This window comes from Schistocerca gregaria, chromosome 5 (genome assembly GCF_023897955.1).
Source record: "Schistocerca gregaria isolate iqSchGreg1 chromosome 5, iqSchGreg1.2, whole genome shotgun sequence".
Taxonomy (NCBI): domain Eukaryota; kingdom Metazoa; phylum Arthropoda; class Insecta; order Orthoptera; family Acrididae; genus Schistocerca; species Schistocerca gregaria.
Window position 1 is genome coordinate 422,421,045 of NC_064924.1, and position 21,599 is coordinate 422,442,643.

The window sequence follows — 21,599 nt, forward strand, 5'->3', positions numbered from 1 at the left end:
ATTATTTGTAAGTGAAAATGAAAATCATATATAAGAGCTATATGTATTTTTGGGAAGGCTTACGAAGTGTCCACTTCTCCGTACTTAGGGGGTTAATGCGGTCCGTCTCATCGCAACAGAAACCCATGGAAGTTGTTCTAATTTTCGGTCTATGTACCTGAAACAATACCATGCGCCTTGGCCAGATCGTTTTCAATCGGATTTTTATATTAGGTCACATATAATAGAAAGGAAATGGTTTAAATTAATATGAATTAAATCAGAAGATAGAATTACAGGGGATAGCTTTTTATACGAAAGGGGTTGGAAGTAAATCTGACCTGAAATATTATGCGTGATGTATGAAAGTTCGAATAACTAACACTTATATGGGTAAACAACTTCGCCACTTTTCCCGATCGTACGTTACGCCGGCATTAGTGGTTCACATATGAAACTATCAAACGGAAACAAATAACACTGAACTACCTTTTTAGTCCAAAAGACTTTGTTGGAACATTGATATGGGAAAAAAGTATTAGCCAATAAAAGTGAGGTAACAAGACTAATGAAACTTACACTACACCAGACGACTGTAAACCAGAAAAGTTTTTACTGAGCATAACGAAACAATTTTCTTGTGTCGAAGTCACTGACAACAGTGATGGTGCGTATTGGAAATAGTTTGACCCCTTCTCGAAAGGCAGCAGCACTCTTCAGGGCAAAAAGACATGCAATGGTCATTTTTACCGCCCTGGCCACTTCACCCCACCCCACCCCACTTCACCCCACCCCACCCCACCCCACCCCACTATCTTTGTGGCAGCCACTGTACATCGCTTTATTATGACGTATAACGAACAGATTTTATTCTTTCATCATAACATTTTTACAGTGTATTCATTATTGATTACATATGGAAGGAAAGGGGCTGTAATTGAGGGTAGAGTAAATACCCATTTCCAGTATTTGTTTCTGTTACAATATTAGTTTGTATTCCCTTGCTTTGAGTGAAGCAAACTCATTATGTCACTGAAGTCAAATTTAGCAACTCTCGTATTCTCTAGATAAAACAGAGAAATTTGACAGCCTTCTTTCACCCACACACGACCTTGATAAGTTTTTCCTTGTGTTTAATTTACTAAAATGATCAGGGTAGTAAGTATGATATTCAAATATTTTATGTTTTTACGTTGTACCTTTGGATGTGTTCCACACCCACGAGAATCATCTCATTTTTTGGGTCCACATTATCGTACAGCTATTTATGTCTTTTGATAAGCATCTATTAACCCATCTTTTTGAAAAATATACCTTCAAAGTTTCAAAATGGGAAACTCTGTCACTGCTCTTGATAAGCTTTTTCACCTGTGGCCTGAAAGCTGCTTTTTAGTTACCTAGCTCCACTCTCCGATATTCCTGCTATATACTTGGCACCAAAATCAGCTGCACGTTTTTCAAGGTAAGATACATTTCCTTCATCTGAGGGATTTTCTACAGGAAATTAGATTTAAAGGTTTAGTACATACGAGATATGTTTTCTATTTCAGTTATTATTCTACACGCTACTTTGAAGTGCTCTAATTCCTACTCCAGTCCACACTCGGTCTAGAATGGTAAGAACTGAAAGCCTCCTGTCAAATGGCATATTTATTTCAGCAACCTCTGAGATCGCAAAATCGTATAGCGATGACAGCAAGAACTTTATTGTGCAGCGTAAGTGGTCTGCTCAGATAGCAGCCGTGTGAACCAAGACTATTGTTATCACATAAAGCATGTTGGCAATAGAAACACGGACGATGATATAGCTGCCGCTACCTGTAGGTTTCATGCAGCCTGAAACATCTTTAAACACCATAGTAACAATTTTCATATTCACACGATCACTACACATACAGTTAGTCGTAGAGAAAAAATGAACAATACCTTTCTATAGAAATTGTGTATTGGAATACGTTTTCGAAAAGGACATAGTTTTTAAACTATTTAGAAAAACAAAAGTTACCTTCAAATGAAATTTTCTTCAGTAACATGAACACTCTGATCTCCAGCGAAAACGTATCGCAGTACTAAATTTAAGAACATTAAATTTCGTTCGGAAAGGTTCTGTTCATCACTTTTCTAATATTTATAGTTTATGCATAGCAAGTGAAAAAATATGGAAATTTAATGGGTGGTTTTTGTAGGTGTTGCGGGTTGCGTAAAACCCATAGGTAGGCGCCACTAAATAATCCTGTATTTGGTAGCATTCGTTTCCTTATTCTGTCACTTGGGCGAAATGGCCTGAGGCAACGGTCTTCATTTACATTCACAGGAAGAGAGGAAGGCCTCTTGACCAATCTATCTGAGTCAATATATAAAAAGTAATTCTTTCGTGTTATTTCTGCGGTCATTTATTACTCCCACTCTCTGCCTGTATCCATTATGGGTACCTGTTTCGCTCCCATTTTGGTAAGGCCCTACAGGCAGGTCGTTGTTTTCCATTTTCATCAATCCTAATTTAAAAAGACTTTTCCACAAACTTAGAAAAAAACTTCTAAGTAATTACGACCTATCGGCTAATACGCTGTTTAGCAACTTATTACAATACCCTGTGTTAAACGACAAATTGGAGAACTGAAGAAGGATGCTATCGTCGAGAATTATTACCGAAGTCCAGACGTTCAAAAGCAGTAGCCGAAAGCGAGTTAGACCGTCTTCCGAAAATAAGCAGATGAATCATTCAATCGGAATGCACCACTACCTGTCCTGTAAACTGTCCTCATTTGGACTCAGTTATCTAACACCGTTATCTGCATGATCTGAATAGATTTCAACTATCAACAAAAGTGATTAAGATTACAAATTTATTCAGTTTTTCAGAATAAAGTTATTAAGCATGTAGCAAATGTATTGAGCATAATCCTAACTCCACATCCTCCAAACCCAACCAAGCAAACGACTTGTCTCTTTCTACTTTAATATCGTCGGGGCGCATTCAAACTGTGAGATTACTTCAAATCTCTGCATGGATTGTACACAGGGTAGGTCAATTCAAAAAAGGTCACCTTCGTTTACAGTGTATCCACTCCCGCTGCAAAATTTTTGTAACAGTTTTTGTTAAGAGTTCTGTTAAATTGCCACACGTTAAACATTGGAGTGAAAGAATACGGAGGAAATGTACGCAATTCAGTTGATTTTGCTGAATGTACTCACCTTCCTATGCTCAGTGTGTTAACAGTAAGTTGATGGTTAGGACTTCTTGGAGCTTTGAACAGGAGTGTTTCACGTTCTAAGTTTAATGACACTCAACCCACTCCTTCTCTCTTTTATGACATAAAAGAATGTCTGAGTCGCGTAACTAGGTAGACAAAGGAAAATGCACAATGCCGCCTATAGAGCAGAAATTAATTAAGTACCGTACTGTTCAAACAAATCTGCAAAATAATAATTGTTCTGTATATTTAATGTGGAGATTTAATTGCTTCTGGGTTTGTTCATACAAGTATTGTTGACGTTGACTGTGTGGGATGGAATTTCAATTTTATTACGATATTCGAAACCTTTCAAACGAAATATACTCTTGATCACTTCTATGTAATTGCCTGACGCAGTGCTTAGGAAGAAATGTTTATTTTCTTTTCTTTCATTTCGTGCGAAACGATGAGGGCATGCTAGACGTGGAAATATTAAGATCTTTTAACAGTTTGCATCGGAGGACAATTTCCTTGAGATAAACGATATACGGATTCTATTCCATAAAATTCAGAAACCACTGATTCTGTTAATATATGATAGTGTAAGTACGGTAATGGTAGTGCAAGTTGAAATGAGGTAAAAGAAGCAAAGAAAGTAAACGAGAACAGACAATGTTGAAACTACCAAACTACTTACTGAAGGCCAACTAAAAGATCGGCTTTAATCATTTGCAGAACGTATGTTACTACCGGAATGAAATTATTAATACTCTATTTTCCCAAGTTCCTTCCTTACAACGTTCCGATTTTATTGTCTTTTCAGTCTCTCATCTAAAATTAAATCTACAGCGTGAGAGTATGCCGAAATATGAATTACTTTGACAGTACCGTTAATAAGACGACAAAACGGAAAGCTATAGATTTGCCTCTCAGTGACAATGTAAAATCTCTTCCGCAATATCATGAACACGTCGAATTAAATCCAACGAACAGCACTGATACCTATCCTCGTTCTTGTTAGGTACTTTTAAACCGCAAGGTCGTGCACTAGAATGATACCTAATGTGTACATAATGTGCGTTTCAAGAAGGAAGTGGGCGCAAGGTGCGTAAATGTAACTACTACCGTAATACTGTAACACAAAGAAAACAAGTATCGTGCAGTTGCGAACGAATTCTCGCTTTTGATATAGACTGTGTTATTGAATTGCTGTGCTGTTCAGATAATCGACAGAGGTTATCTACACTGAAGTTAAATGAAACTTCAAAATGTCAGTACTCCTATTTTTTTTCCGGCACAAAATAAAACTTAGTTCAGCGAATGGTTCGTGTGGGTGGATATGTTTGGTTGATAGGAGATGTAGAGCTGCAAATCCACATTTACAAATGACATGATGTAATTATGCCATATTAGTACTGTTGATCGTACAGCTAAGACAGTGTCAGTAATTATTTAACGAATTACGTTTCTTATGTGTGTCATAACAGATTGTCTCAATAGGGTACAACTCTGACGTAAAACCTGGTCGACTAGTCGCTGCAGTGTCCCAACTCTGCATAGATTGCAACATGGGATAAATAGCGTGGGCGGGCTGATAATATTCTAATTCCAACTATGTGCATGAACGGGCAACTGCAGGCTGCAGCAGTGTCTTGAAGAGATGTTGCCTTTTTTTCGGGCTGATCTGCAACGTCTGCGCCTATGGCGTAGCATAGTGTGGCTTCAGCAGCTGGGCAGTGGAGACGTGCAGCGTGTTTCCGCCTGCAGAGCCCACTCGCTCGTCTTCACTTACATATCTCTTACAGTTACTGGTGCCATTGCTGACCTACTTCGAAAATCGACACTAAGATTCACCTCTTGTACTGATAAGACCTGACCAGAGGCTTTTGAAGTTAAGCCCTACGCAAAGAAGCTAAGATCCCGAACTCCGCTATTTTGGGCGTACATTTTCCATCTTAAGCAGCTCGTTGTACGTAAATATTGTCAATGACGTGGCGTATGAACTAATATTTAGTGACACCAGACAGGGACTATCCTCTTGCCACGCTGAAGGCAAAGTCTCCGTAGTCACTTTCGACCATGCAGGCTAGGTAATGCACACCTAACGAGACTTCGAACTACGTTTTAAGCTCCTGGCGGAAGACGTTATCGTAGCTTCCAGCTTCCCCTCCCGTCTCCCCCTCCCCTCTCCCATGGCACAGCACATCATCACCGCCGAACGCTGGACATCATTCCAAATGTACCCCGTTAATAGCGTACGAGAGTTCACCATCCATCTCCATTGCCACATTCTGTCTTATATACAGATCAGCGGGTGCCGTGAGGCCATTATATATGATTGCCAACCATTTCCACAGTTCAGTGTGCGCCAAAGAATGCCACGTCTTTAGTGCTGCATCACCCAGTTTCCAACCGCTGCCATGTTGCCTCCGACTCTGGCGACGATTTTATCTATCATTTGTGCATCCGAACACTGACGAACATCTACCGGCCCACGTACATGTGTCCCATCAAGCTGCAATGGAGCACGCAGGAGTTGTTACGTCACGCTCGCAAATTGACGAGACTTCAGCGCCATTGGCAACAGGACGTTTGCGTATCCTCTCTCGGCCGATGATTAGTACGTAACGTCCCTCATCGTCCCCGCAACGATCTTAATCCCATGATGGAAACACCACCATCTTGCGTAGTGCTCATTTTGCCGGCCACGGTGGTCTCGCGGTTCTAGGCGCTCAGTCCGGAACCGCGCGACTGCTACGGTCGCAGGTTCGAATCCTGCCTCGGGCATGGATGTGTGTGATGTCCTTAAGTTAGTTAGGTTTAATTAGTTCTAAGTTCTAGGAGACTGATGACCAAAGATGTTAAGTCGCATAGTGCTCAGAGCCATTTGAACCATTGCGTAGTGCCTTGTTGACAATCAGGGTCCAAGACTTCGTGGGATCTGCACCACATTCGAACCCTACCATCAGTTCTTACCAACTGAAATTGGGGCTCATCTAACCAGATCACGGGTTTCAGTCGTCTAGGGTCCAATTCATAGTGTCAGGAGAACAGGTGAGGATCTGGAGAATATGTCTTTCTGTTAGCAAAGGCACTCGCGTCGGTCGTCTGCTGCCATAGTCAATTACAGCCTACGTATTTTCGCCGTAAAGTCCTAACGGATACGTTCGTGCTACATCTCACATTGATTTCAGTTATTTCACGCAGTGTTGATTGTTTGTTAGCACTGAAAACTCTAAGCAAACGCCGCTGCTCTCGGTCATTAAGTGAAGGCCGTCGGCCACTGCATTGTCTGTGGTGAGTGGCAACGCCTGACATGCATTATTATCGGTACACTCCTTATGGCGAAATATTTAATTCCCTAACGATTTCCGAAATCGAATGTCCTATGAATCTAGCTCTTACTGCTATCCCGCTTTCAAAGTCTTATTTCTCATTGTCGGCCATAAACACATTGGAAATCTTTTCGCTTGAATCCTTACGTTGTGAAACAAAAGAGATTAACTCACAGATCGTGAATTCTGAACGTTATTGTACTTCCCAGTGAGAATGTAATCTGTGAGTTGTAGCACTTCCTGCTTGTTTCCTTACTTTTGTGTGTGCGGCACATGCAAGTCGTCTATGATACAACTTTCTGTGTGAGACGGTTTAAGTGAATATGATTATTTACAGCTACAGCTACTTCAGCCTAAAAGCATCTTGTTGGTTTTATGTTGTTGTGAAGAGAACTCATGTCTGTGCTGCATAATACCATCTCGTGAAGAATTCTGAATTTAGTTTAACCAGGCTGAATCAGACTTATTACTCTCATTTTTAATTTATGTAATTTACGGTCCACTAATTTCGTCGTTTGAATGAGGATTGACACTGTACGGTTTTAAAGTATTCGCCATTCTTTGAGATGTTCACATCTCCATAATATGGAGTACTGGCTACCATGGAATTATTAGTTTCATGCAAATGCCGTTTCTTTTTCTTTCTTCAGATTCCCTTGCCCACAATACTTTCCAGATAACCTTAAGGTTTGGCCGTTAATCTGGCTATACTTATATCCGTGCGTTTGTCCTTTTGGCTCATAGAATCATTGTTTGCCCTCTCAAAGTACGGACATCGGATTCTTTCTGTACTCCAGGATATAAAGACTCATTATTTATGATATTCCCCTAGCGACTAGTTTTTCTGTATACATTAAAAACATCTCTTGTTCCACAGAAAATTGTGTCGTTTTATGAATGTACTGTATTGCCAGAAACAGCTTTTCGCATTCCAGACAAGCGTGCACGTTTTGAAACTTCCAAGAGGATTAAAACTGTGTACGGGGCTGTGACTCCAACTACGAACCTTGTCTTCCGTAAATTTTGTCGCAGCTGGGAAAATAGGTGAGCGGTGCTGTCGAAATTAAAGAAGTGAAAACTGGTTGTGAGACGTGCCTGGACAGCTCCGTTGATAAAAGCATTGCCCATGATAAGCAAGGTCCTGGGTTAGAGTCCCAAACCGGTACACAGTCGTCTGCAGCCAAGAAGTTTCATGCAGAATATTATTTATAACTCCATCAACTCAAAATGTTAATAAAAGGTTACCACAAAATTAGTCTAAAGCACGAAATATTACTCGTTTGGGCTGTTTGCAGCTTAAAATCTACCTTCAAGATTTAAAAAATAATTGTTATTGTTCCACAGGCACCAGAGCCACAGAGTAGCCAGTTTTCATGAATGCATAATTTGTTATTGAAATCGACGGATCTATATTTCCTGGTCATTCACTGCATTTGACCGAGTTCTATTATCTCCTGTGTAGTGGACGGAAAGACTCCAGAAATATTCTTCCCCATATGTGCGAATAAAACATCTGAGTCCAAGTATTAGATGGCTTCCCTTTTCTCTTCTTCAATCTGGTACCCTGTTCATCAAACACACCGGAAGCCTTCTTTATTGGATGTATTTGGCTTGTCAATATCAGAGCAGTTGTCACTGAATAAAATCAGTACTCGACTTTTGAATATTCGTCTTGTCTCTGATTGCGTCGTATTTTTGTTTTCCTTTTTTTTAATATTCCCGCAATCTCTGGTGCTAGTAACTTTTAATTTAGTTAAGATTCCTAATGATGTGTGTTAAAACTTCTATGTATTCCTTTAAATGCGTTTGTTACAGAAAATTCCATTTAATAACAAAATAGTTATGTTTTCCGAATTAATTCGTTATTTAGTTTTCTTTGCCTGATTTCAAATCATTTGTAATGTTCATCTGTGGGTGTTTATGTTTGTCGGCAATTGTTATTTTTCTCAACACTTCTTCCAATATAGAGCCTTCATTTCTTCTACCGTCCAAGTATTCTGACTATTTACATTTATATCTTGTTTTATACATTCTTGTGCCAATTTCCTGGTCATATACGCTGTATACTCATCGTCTGAAATCTGTTGTCATCTTCAAACTAATGAAAACAGTGTCATTTACTTGAATACTCAAATATTTACAGTTTTGTTTCTAGTTCTTAGAATTGCTTCGGTCTGCAGTTTACATAATGTTGGTCAGGTGCAACACTCCTTCAGGAAATTCATCTGAATGAACCCAGTAGTCTCATCGACCGAAACATAGTACATTTTTAATAGCTTTTGATAATAGCTTTTGCTGGTCGTCTGCAATGACATAGGTACTTCTAAAGTTTGATGAAATGTCTTGCTAATCCAACAGTTTGAATTATACTTTATGTCAGCTGTTGGTTTAATTGTATGCTTTATGATAAGAATTTTCAGTTCGACAGCCGCTTCATTATTTCCTTATTGATCTTCAGAGGTTGCGACCTGCATTCCCTGTTTCATTAGACTTCAGTTTTGTTATTTCAAGTGTCATTTTAGCCTTTACGACAGTTTCTTTTAACAACTTCTTGCTTGACGGCAGTTCAAAGTTATTATCTTGCCTCGATTTCTATTAAAACATTCATTTTAGAGCTACTCGTAAGTAAAGTATTTTATGGGCTCTGCTTTTAGCCGTGTACCGCGACCGCAGTTTTCAAATAATTCCAAGCAACTGTGTTTTCACTACATCATTCTTTTTGTACAGAAGTTTAATTTCAGCGCTTTACAAGAGTTTTGTGCCTTCTTAAGTGATAACCTAGTTTCCACATATTTGGTTGCTTGGAATTTTATTTTGCATCATTATGATCCATGTATTCCACACTGAAAAATAAGTTGACGACTATTGTTGGTTTCAGATTCTTGAATCAACATGTTAGCCTCAAGATATTTAGAAGAACTGGTAGAAACTAAGCTTAAATACCCATACAGAAGAAAGCAGCAGCCGGCCAACAGAAAGGAGCAACAGGGAAGTAACCGATTTTGTGATGTAAAATATCCCTAAGCAAGAGCACTTTGCATTGCTTCATCAGTGTGCTTTGGTAATTTAGTACCTAGAATTTTGCATGTTATGTAATGTATAATAGACAGTTATTGCGTTTTCGTTTGTGTCAGAAAGTAAAACGCTTTTGTGACACATTACAAATTCCTAATCAGGAGCAAATTATTTCAGAATTCCATAGCGCATAGTCATTTGTCAGTGTAGTTTTTCAAGGTCTTTAGTATTCTTAGGGACTGTAATTACTGTGTGTGGATGCAAGTCGACTTGGTGACACTTCGCTCTCAGCTCCAGGCTGTGGTGGCTTCGGTTACACAGCTTGAAGCTGTAGTGGATGGGCATCACAGTTGTGAGCCAGCCATAGGGATCCAATGGACGACCAGCAGGTTTGAGTCCGCTGATCGATCTGCACTGGTGGCCAACCCAGTTACTGGTTCCATTGAGGTTGACCCCTCACCCATGGTCGAGTGTGAGGTCCCTCAAACAGATGCAGTCGCCTATTCTGTTTTAGAGAAAAGCTTTCACCGTGAAAGATTCAGGCAATCACAGAGGGTGGGATTGTTGATATTTGGGCCCTCTAATGTTAGGTTCGTTATGGGGTCCCTTAGGAACATGCCTGCCACAAACGAGGAGAAAGCCAAAGTGCACTCTCTGTGCATACTGGGTGGAGTCGTTCCAGACGTGGTACATCGTTCTTGTTAACACAACCAGCTCTTTACTCACACGAAGCCTTGAGAGATAATGACAAGGAATTGCAAACTGATTCCGTATGTCTAGATTTCCAGTAGATTTTTGACACTGTAGCTCCAACTTCTTGTAATCAAATTGTGTGAATATCGTCTCAGATATGTGACTGGATTCACGATGTCCTGTCAAACAGGACATAGTTCATAGTAACTGACCGAGTTCTGTATCTATATAGACCGTTTAGAGGACAATTTGAGTGGCCGTCTTACGTTTTCTTGCAGATGATGCCGTCGTTTAGTAAAGTCATCACAAAGTTAAAGCAAATTTTAAGACGATTTAGTAAAGATATCTTTGTGGAGCGAAAATTGGCAGTAGACCCTAAATAACAAAAAGTGCGACCTCATCCATTTGAGTGCTGAAAGTAATCCATTTAACTTTTGTTACACGATAAACCATTCAAATGTAAAGGCCGTCAATTCAACTCAACACCTAGAAATCGCAATTACGAGCATCTTAAATTGAAAATAACACACAGAAAATGTCGTGGAGAAACCGAACCAGACTGCGTGGTATTGGGAGAACACTTTGGAGGATGCAACAGAGAGAGTGAGTCTACATTACGGTTGTCCGTCCTCTTTTGAAGTACTGCTGCGGGGTGTGGTATCATTGTCAGATAGGACTAACGGCGTACATCGAGAAGGTTCGAAGAGCAGCATATTTTGTACAATCGAGAAATACGGAGCGAGTGTCACTGACATGATACAGGATTTGGGGCAGACTTCGTTAAAACAAAGGAACTTTTAGTTGCATCGGAATCTTCTCACGAAATTTCAATTACCATCTTTCTCCTCCGAATATACACATACTTTGTTGACGCCAAGCTACACAGGGAGAAATGATCATCGTAATAAATTAAGGAAAATTAGAGCTCGCACGGAAAGATATAGGTGTTCGTTTTTTCCGCCCGCTGTTCGAAAGTGGAATAACAATATTATTGTGAAGGTGTTTCGATGAACACTCCACCAGGCGCTTAAGTGTAGTAGGTAGAGTATCCATGTACATATCGATAGATGTAAAATCCCAGTACCTCGGCTACGAGCATTTTAAGCGCTGTGGTAGTCCTCTTAGCTTTTAGTATCAAATGAGGAAAAACAACATACCAAGCGCAATGGAAATGAATACATGCCTATTCATGTAACTTAAGAATAATTATTTATGCCTTGAAGTTATAGGTGACATGGTAGGACATGTTCTGAGGCATCAAGGGATCACCAATTTAGTATTGGAGGGCAGCGTGGAGGGTAAAAATCGTAGATGGAGACCAAGAGATGACTACACTAAGCAGATTCAGAAGGATGTAGGTTGCAGTAGGTACTGGGAGATGAAGCTTGCACAAGATAGAGCAGCATGGAGAGGTGCAGCAAACCAGTCTCAGGACTGAAGACCATAACAACAACACAACAACAACAACAACAAATGTAGGGTCAAGGGTTGTGGATGATTTGTATATCCAGGAGAGCGATCGCCTTACTGTAAGTATCCTACAGCACATGGTCAAAGTTCCAATATTACACACTTCCTCCTGTGTAGGAAAATGGATCAAATCGGTAGGTTCTTTTTGTATTAGATGTGGTCAACGGTACGCCTTAAGGGGCTTATGCAGGCACCATTTATCTGATGGGCAATTCCTGAGAAACCCAGAAAAACTTAGTTTTGGGTACCAAAACCGATCCGCGGATTAAAAAACAGCTGTGTGCAGCAAATGGCTGACTCTTACGATGTATTCCTAAAATCCCTATCTCGGACAAGCTTGATAATTTTCTTGATATCTTATGCTTTCTGAGGTACAAAGGTTAAACTTGATCACACTTGTGCACTTAAAATACGCGGGTGAAGTCCGGCGAGAAGCGAAAACGTAACTTACAATGTGAGTTGTCATGGAGAAATAAGGTGGAAAGTGCCTCATTTAACATTAGAAGAGATCCCCATGATGATGTACTTAAACGAGTGCAAAATTTTTATGCACATAAAATCCGGCCTTAGGTGTAAAATTGTATAGTTTTGCGTTAATTTAATTTCAGGTTGATCACTCATTCAAAATTTTACTGACCCATGCAGTTCTTTTCATATGAGGGATATGCTCTGCTGTAGCACGGGAAAGAAGGGGCAAGCGGAAAAACGATCCTATCGGAGTGTGAAATAGGCAGTATGCTCCTGTATGAAAGATGGGCTGAAAAGTGGGGTACTAGCTGCCTTATTCTACCTTCCTCAGCACCTCTAAAAATTTTCCTAAAAGTTTTAAGATACGAATGTATTAACATTTTTATTTTCTTTTTATTTATGTTGCACAGAGAGAGAGAGAGAGAGAGAGAGAGAGAGAGAGAGAGAGAGAGAGAGAGAGAGAGAGAATGGCATCGACAAAGATACAGAAAAGTAATAAAAACAGGATGACAGTAAACAGTGGTTTTGGTATATAGAGAGCAAAGGAAATAGTGGCGAAGTTAGACAAAAAGGGGGACAGGAAGCAATGGAAGTTAGATGACTGTGACAGAACAGTCTGAGAAAAAGGAAGGAGACATTACCAGTGGGAAAAGAATAAAGAGATGAAGAAAATGGAAGAGGGTGAGAGCCAGTTATACTGAGAGCGAGATTCTATCACAATGACAACGAGGAAGAGAGAAAACGGTTATGAGAAAAGGAAACAGCAGTGAGGAGGAATGAGTGAGTTTCAGTAAGAGAGATCAAAAAGGATACAGTTACATACAGAGAAGATAGTAGTACTATTAGGACAGAATGAAGGAGACACTGACTGTGAGACAGGACACAGTAACGGTTAGAGACACAGGAAGAGTTAATGACAACGAGTCTGGCTAAATTAGTAGGGACAGGAAAGTGGGAGTGGAGAGGTATGAGCGACTATTAGGGGTAGCGAGTTACATTTAGAAGGCTTGCAAAATAAGATGTGATATGTATGTTAGAAAGGGCGCGTAAATGTTTGCATGTCAAAATTTTAGGGAAAATTTTCTAACGTGCTGAGGAAGTTAGAATGAAGCAGCTGGTACTTCCCTTTTCAGTGGGAGTCGTCTTATAAATAGGAGCATATTCGATTTTTGCGTTCGAAAAGGAACCTTTTTCCGTTGATTTTTCCCCTTCTGGTAAGAGACAGCCGTGAGGTGGGGGGGGGGGGGGGGGGGCACACAAGCTGTCATGTTTTTCCAAACACGTACCATTCCTTGATTATAAGTAGCAAATTTGGCCTGATAATCGAGTTAAAGCATCTGAAAAAACGTCAAACACTAACACATCCTTTAACAACGTATTTCATGGAATTACAATTTATAGCACAACGGATACAGAACGTGAATGCAAGCAATGAGGGAATAGAGCGTTTCGTGAGCATTGTAAAGTTTCCCTGCGCAGTTTTCTTCAGTCTTCAGTTGGAAAATTGCCATCATCACTCACCTTATTATATGCATACCGACCTCCGGGGAGGAAAATTATATGGATGATACTAACAACGGGTTAGGGATCTGAATAACATGCCTGCCCAAACAGGCGAATCAAGATAATACTAAAATAAAAATACTAAAACTAAACTAGGTGCACAGGAGTGGGTCAGGAAGGATGGTTAATACAACTGACAAGTAACTAATTTGCATGGTTAAATCACACCCATTAACACTCATTGTCCTTAATTGAGGACAGTCTTTTTACCGTCATTATTACAGTGTACACTACTACAAACCAACAATGGGCGTTTGTTGTTGTAAAGACAGCTCTCCGTCTACAATGGGTTCCATTGTTATCCGAACTACAGTTATTCAGTTAGAGACCGTTAACAGAAGTGGAGCGTTTTTGAGGAGACTGCTGGTTATTTCTATTTTTATTTTTGTGGCTGTATCTAAGATCAATGTCATTTTTGGCTGTTGCGTAATGTAATATGAAATTGTTTGGTACTGATGAAGGCGAAAATAGTTTATTAGATTTTCTGTTACAGTGCATGAAATCTTGCTGTCCTTGTTTGAGGACACTAGGCGTTTCTTCGATAAATGTTATGGTTTTCGGTCTTTTCAGATTTCTTTGCCATGGCTCGCCATGTTTTAAACCATTTAAGAGAGCAGTAGAATACTTATTTTTTGAAGAAACAGAAGCAGACACCTCCAGATGTAGATGAGCAGGCCGATGAGGAAAATATTGAAGATGACTTGTTAGGAAATGTGTATGTAAGCGTTATAGCAGGTATTACTGAAATATTAAGTGAGAGACACTTGGAAGACACTTCTCATGTTTCTCCTAAGAAAGTCTGTAAATAATAAGTTAAATGGTGTGATCAGGTTCCGAAATATTCACTTCTTGATGTAGGGAAGAAAGCTTCTCGTCTGTTGGATGAACTGAAAGCAAAACTGTATGGTCTCACTCCAATACAGGTTCTTGAAGAACTCTTTTCAGAAGGAGTTGTAAGCAGGATTGTTATGGAAACAGAGTGTAAAGGTCTCCGTAGACAGGGAGTGTAAAGATAAATACATGTTTCCTTCGTACCTAATAAAATTCGTTTATTTGTTGGGTTCTTGATCTTTACTGGTTTCATTAATTGTTTGGTGAAAAAGTCTATTGGTCTGAGGAGGCTGACCTAGGTGTTCAAATAATGAATGGTACGATGAGTCGTAACTAGTATCTTGAAATGAAATATATATTCCAATGGTAACAAAAAGGCCAGTGGAATGAAGAGTGACGAAAATTTCCAAATAAAACCATCAGCAGAGGCTCTGGTAAAAAGGTATCAAAATGGGTAGTCTTTCAGGAAAATCTGAAAGTTGATGAAATAATTGTGAGATACTATGGGTATCACCTTGTGAAGCAGTTGATCAAACTAAAGCCCATATGCTCTGGATATAAACTTCGAGCCTTATATGGCACTGATGGCTACTTTTACATACTCATTGTTTAGTGTGTAGGACCAGAACGACGGTAACGCGAATCTGCAACTGGATTCCAAAGCAGTTTTGAAAATGTTGTCCATTATTGATGAGCATAACTGTTACAACGTATTTTTGGTAATTACTTCACTCGTCATGACTTGCTCGTCCAACTGATAGAACTGGTATTCCGTGCAAGTGGAACTATAGGAGAAAGCAGAACAAGGAAGTGCTCCCTATCACCAGATAATGTTACGAAAAAAGAGAAATGGGACATTTTGAGTTCAGAATTTACGGAGAGAACGCAGTTTCGATCAAAAAAGGGGATGACAGCAAGTATATTACACAGACAACTAATTTACACTCTGTGCTTCCCACAGTGAGAATCCAACGTTGGAATTCATCCCAAAAAGTACAGATCAGTTAAGGAGATAGATTGCAACAACATACCGGAAGAAAGGTCTTGAAACCAGGTTAACCAACAAAACTCATCTCACCTTCAAGGAGTAATGTACGAGATACAAGGTATGACCAGTAGCTGTACGTCATGCAGAAGCGTGAAAAGCAAAGATGTCAGGGTGAGAACTGCAAAGGAAAACTGTCAACATATTGTCGGAAGTGCAATGTTCCGCTCTGTATGGAAACCTTTCCAAAATTTGATATTAGGCCTTAACGAAATTTCACTTTTGGAGGACTTTCAGTTTAAAACTTTTGTAAATGTTACTTATTGTAAAATAAATAGTAGCTTTGAAATGTCATTTTGAGTTTATCGTTATCAATTTTTTGTCCCTTGTCACTTATCCCGGTAAGTAGTGTAATAATAAAAGAACTGCAAAGCGCCCAGCGTCCTCAAATGAGGACAACGAAAAAATTCAGTTAGGCAGGGAAGGAACATGATGCAGCTGGGTCTAACAACGAGTTGGGGCCTGAATAATCCGTCTGCCCAAGCACGCACATCAAGATCATACTAGATTAATTGGTATCGTAATTAAATTACATATGTGCACAGGAGTTGGTCGGAAAGGACGGGTAACAACTGACTAGTAACTGATTTTCATGGTTAAATCACACTCATACTCGTGCACCAAATAATACATTGCTCACACACCTCGCAGTTAAGGTGTGAAAACTGAGCAGAGAGAAGATACCGTAGGTAGCCACTGACATAGATATCAAACTCACATATGTGGGATCTGGAAACAATTTCCGATCTGCTGCCACGACAAAAGATAATGAAGAGAGTAGTAGTACGGTATTCTGCTTACGGCAAGTCTTGTCATCGGTTAAGCCTATTCCACTTTTGTCTGTAAGTATCCAGTCTTTTCATCTTTGAATATTTGCCTCCTTTGATATTGTCCTGCATATGTTATCTTCTTTTTCTTCTTCCCCCTTTTCCCTCCACCATTCCTTCCATTACTTTCTTCAATAAACAGTCCCTCCTCAAACAATGTCCAATCCAGTTCAGTTCTCTCTTCCTGACGACTGAGCATGTTTCTTTCTTCTCCAACTCTTCTTAATTCTTCTTCATTCTTTACTCGGTCTTCCCATTTCAATTTTTCCATTCTTCTCCATATCCACATCTCTACTGCCTCCAATGTTCTTTCATCTTCCTTCCTCCATGTCCAGATCTCCGCACCATATAGTGCAACGCTCAAAATGTACCTTTTGGCAAGTCTTTTCCTCAAATCTTTGTTTAGTGGTCCACAAAGTAATTTTTGTTTCCTCTTGAATCCTTCTTCTGCCATTGCAAGAGGAAACTGCTACAACCTTGCGACTCTGGCTAAATATTGGTTGGGGGGGGGGGGGGGGGTGAGATGCGAATACAATAAATCAACAAGAGAGTTCTCTTAGCCCCTCTCACCTCAATTCTCCACAATCCTACCTACACGGGGTACCCCCGTTAAGCTGAGCAAATAAGTAGAAGGTTCGGTAACCAACCCCAGCAGGAAACTGGGTCAGCGAGCCGATAGGATGTGGAGGACAGTGAAAGGAAACGGGAAACCACCACTGGGATTCCTTCCCGACGCGTTCATGGTATGGACCTCTTTGTACAATAGAGCACCCAGTCAAATTACCTTGCTCAAGCTTTAAGATACTGCACAATGTGAGGCACCATTGCTTGCGAACATTGATGCCACAATCACTTGATAGTAGGGTGAACAATGGCAGACCGACAAATTGCAAAGAAATTAACACCAGAATGATCTCAAATCGACGAAAAAACGACTTCCTTGTTACAAACGGATTAGTTCGAGAAACACGGATCTCCAATAATTCGAAAATATCAAGGTATTCTTAGGCAGTCATACATTGAATTCAATACACGACATGATGAAGGATTCTGTGAATCGGTAACTAAGGACGATCGTGAAATGGGGTGGTGGAGAACAAAGACACATTAATTTTAATGAAAAAGCCAGTATGACGAACTCACGCAGTCTCAAAAGGAACTGACAGAATTAGGTAGTGTTTACCACGGATTATAACACACCACCTAATCACGAAATCCGTGAACATGTGGAGGTTTGGTAGACAAACACGAGGATGATAATCACAAGGGAAAGTCCCTACACAATGGATAAAATGCACTTGCAGTCCTACATAAATCTTTCAACAATGAAGTGATCAAAAACTAAGCACCGTTAATGCTTAAGGCATGTGATACTTAGATTAATGTCGGTGGCTCGATCTGGCACAAAGGAATTATCATCTGACTACCATCTGCACACAGAATTTACAAAAATAAAATTAAGCGACCCTACCTTACTCTCCTATCGACAACAAACATAACAAAAAATACATTCTAATACCCAAATCGACAAAATAAACGACACGTTATAACCGAGGAAACCGAGAGCTCATCATGGCGAAGGCCGAGAAAACGGCTCCCCGTTCATACTATCGCACGCCAAAATTCTAGGCTAACGTGTATCTGTGACTCATGCTCCTACATTTGCTGTTTGCTAAAAATGTCTATGAAGGTATGTTGGCGATAGCTCTATAGCACTCTTACATTGTTGGCTGCCTCTAGTAACGATTCAAACATGCGAGTCATTCATACCCAAACAAGTTAGGAGGAGGGGGAAGAAAGCGCAACGACTGGAAAGATTGTGTGCCAATGAATAAGTGAACAGATCTGCCCTTTCTGCTTCCAGAGGTCAACCGTCTGCTGACTCGAGAAATGCACAGAGGGAGAATCTGCGGTTGCTTTTATGCAAGATGCATGAGAATAATGAACTGGTATGTATGGTCCCGTTTCAGTAGTTTCAGTAGTTTCACTATTTCAAAGCCGAACAGAATGCACCTAAGCCAATACCACAATCGGTTAATGACCTACAATCTGTCTTCTGATTAACTGCATTGAACTGTATGATTTCGTCTTCCTCGATAGAAGATCTGAGAAAATTGCATCTGTATTGGACTTAACTTTACGACCTGAAAATTCCTTATAAAAGCACACTAACGCCGTTTCTGCAGGTCATGTGAGTTCGTTGCCTGGCTTTGTTCAAGATTTTAACTTGGATGCCGCAACATATGATAATTTTAAGATCCCGGAAGAGGGGAAATTAAAAATAATTAATGGTTTAACGTCAGTTAAATTGCCTGAAACAATGATTCAATAACAAAAACAAGTATATAGAACAGCCTTGGAGGCTGACCTCGTAATAACTTTACGTATTTACTAAACAATATCTTTAAATCACTTGAAAGAAAATAAACAACGTGGGATAAATACATTGATTAAAGTATGATAATGTGAGTGCAAGATCATAGCAATTGAAATAGATTTTTTATAACAAGTGCTACACAACAAGCTCTGAGTTGTACAAAGACCCACATCTAGTATGCAAAGCTACAACAAAATAATTCGAAAAACATGAGCTCATTTTAAACGACAGTAAAACGCTAGCTCGCGAAAAATGCTTCTTACAGTTTTACAGGATGTTTCCTTTATGATGTTACAAACTTTCACTGATGATGGAGAAGGGTAAACGTTTTTGTCTGGGATGAGGGACTCTAGCCAGGAAACCACCGAGTCGACAGTTGTAAGCAGAGATCGTTCTAATATCTCTGTCTATGGAATATATGTGCTGGTACTGTTGTTGCCGAGGGTGTAGGGTAGGCTAGTTTCAGAGGTGGTTGTATGGACCAAAACAAGGAAAACTATCTCTAGTACACATGGGCAATAAAACGCATACCTCAAGACCTATGATTATTTGTTCGATACTGTAAAATGTATCTGTTCTATAGCAAGCTCTTTACTTTCCATGTTCTTGGAGGAGGTAATATGCACCAAAACTGAAAAATCTCCAGTGAATGCTTTTTTTCTACTTGTTCAGTTGAATAGGTATGTTTCACATTAGCGAAGATGAACAAGTGCTATAGCTCTTAAGTTACGCATTTAGAACCCCTGTATAGCTGCCATTTTTTTCTTGACGAGAACTTTATTTGGATATAAGCACTCCGGACTGAAATTTTACGAGGGGCATTCGATAAGTAATGAAACATTGCTTCTCTGTCCCTTTCATGTGTTTGCTGTTGGATATCGTAAAATATTCACACTTCAGCCCTCAGTTTCATGAAGTTCCGATAGGTGGCGGAGATATACGTAGCCTTCAAAATGGCGTCTGTAACGGAGGTGCGTTGCAAGCTGAGAACTGTCATTCAGTTTCCTTTGGAGGAAAATGAGAGCATTACAGCTATTCACAGGCGCTTGCAAAATGTCTACGGAGACCTGGAAATGAACAAAAGCGGCGGTCATCATCGCAACAAGGCCGGGCAAACCTGTCTCATCCTCCGCGTGCCGCAGGCCGCACACAGCTGGCACCCCTGATATGTTGGAACGTGTGGACACTCTCATTCGAAGTGATCAGATCCCAAACACCTCGCTTTTCAAGCGGACACCTGTGTTGGACGTGCCGACGCACTCGTCTAACAGTTGTGGTACTCAAAGGTGTGCTCCCACTGGGTTCCTCGTCGCCTAACGTAAGACCACAAAGAGCGACGAAGGACCATCTACGAGGAACTGGTTGTGCGTTACAAGGCTGACCGTGAAAATTTTTTGTGGACGTCGTCACATGGGAAGCATGGGTTTACCACTTAGACCCGAAAGAAAACGGCAATCCATGCAATGGTGCCACGTCACCTCTCCTCAAAAGAAACAGTTCAAAGCCGCATCTTCAAACGGTAAAGTCAAGGCGACTGTCTTCTGGGACTCTGAAGGGGTTTTTCTGATGTCATCTCCCATGGTGAAACAATCGGCTGTGAAGTGAATTCCGCTCCCCTCATGAAATTGTAGAAACGACTTGAACATGCGAACGAACTTCTCCTTCTCTACCCCATGCAATGCCTCAAGTCTGTGCAACCAAGAGAAAATCAGCAAACTTCATTGGACTGTTCTTCCTCATCACCCCACAGCCTGGATCTTGCACTTTCCAGTTGTTTGGTCCAATGTAGGACGCACTCCATGAGAACCAAAATGTGGGTACTGGGGAGCTTATTCATGCGAAAAGCCGTTGACCCCGATGTCGGCGAATTGACTGGTGCTATGTGGACATGCAGGCCCTCTCATTAAGACGGTGTAAAGCCGTAGCACTGAACGGAGATTATGTTTAATAATAAGGATTTGTAGCCAAAAGAGTGGGGAATAATACTGTGCATTGGGATCCTGAATAAAGCAAATCTGCTTTCAGAAAAAAATGTGTTGCACTATTTACTGAATTCCCCATCGTAGCATTACCGAGAGAAATAAGACAAACACCTTACAGCGTCGTCTCGTTCTTTATTACCGGCTTCAGTTAGGCAAGGAAGAGGATCCAAAACATTCTGTAGGTATGCCCTCATTGATGATCAGATCTCTTGCGCTCTGGGAAGTACCCACCAACTACATTTAGCTCACACATCATTACCCAATCCCAGGTACACTTAAAATAAATAAAACTACTCCTAATAAAGGAGAAACCACAAATAAAACAGAAAGGTTTTAAGTAAAATGGTAACAGATACTTGAGGATAATTTGGCAACGCTCCACAAAGAAACAAAAGAAAAACACATGGACGGTTGTTTAGCAAAGAGTACGTAAACAAACTCTAGTGGTGCTACTTTTCTTGCATTTTACGTCCAAGCGAATGTTGTAAACGTTTCATTCTAGACCACTGATGGTATCTTAAATCAATGAAACGAATTACGTTTGCCAATAAAAACATGCGTATTTTTAGTTTTCTAGTACTTCCAAAGATGAATTTTAAGCACATTCAATAATAACATATTTAAATGTATTGCCAACATTATCTTTCGATACGATATCATTAGGTGCTGAAATGGTGAGGCACCAAACCAGCTTTCGGGGGAACAACTATTCAAATAACTGTACGATCACCTAAATTTAACCCTTCCGTGATTTTCCTAAATCAAATACAGCAAATACTTCCTTTGAGAAGGGCATGGCCGATTTCCTTCCTTTACTCGACTCTATGCCTATTTCTAA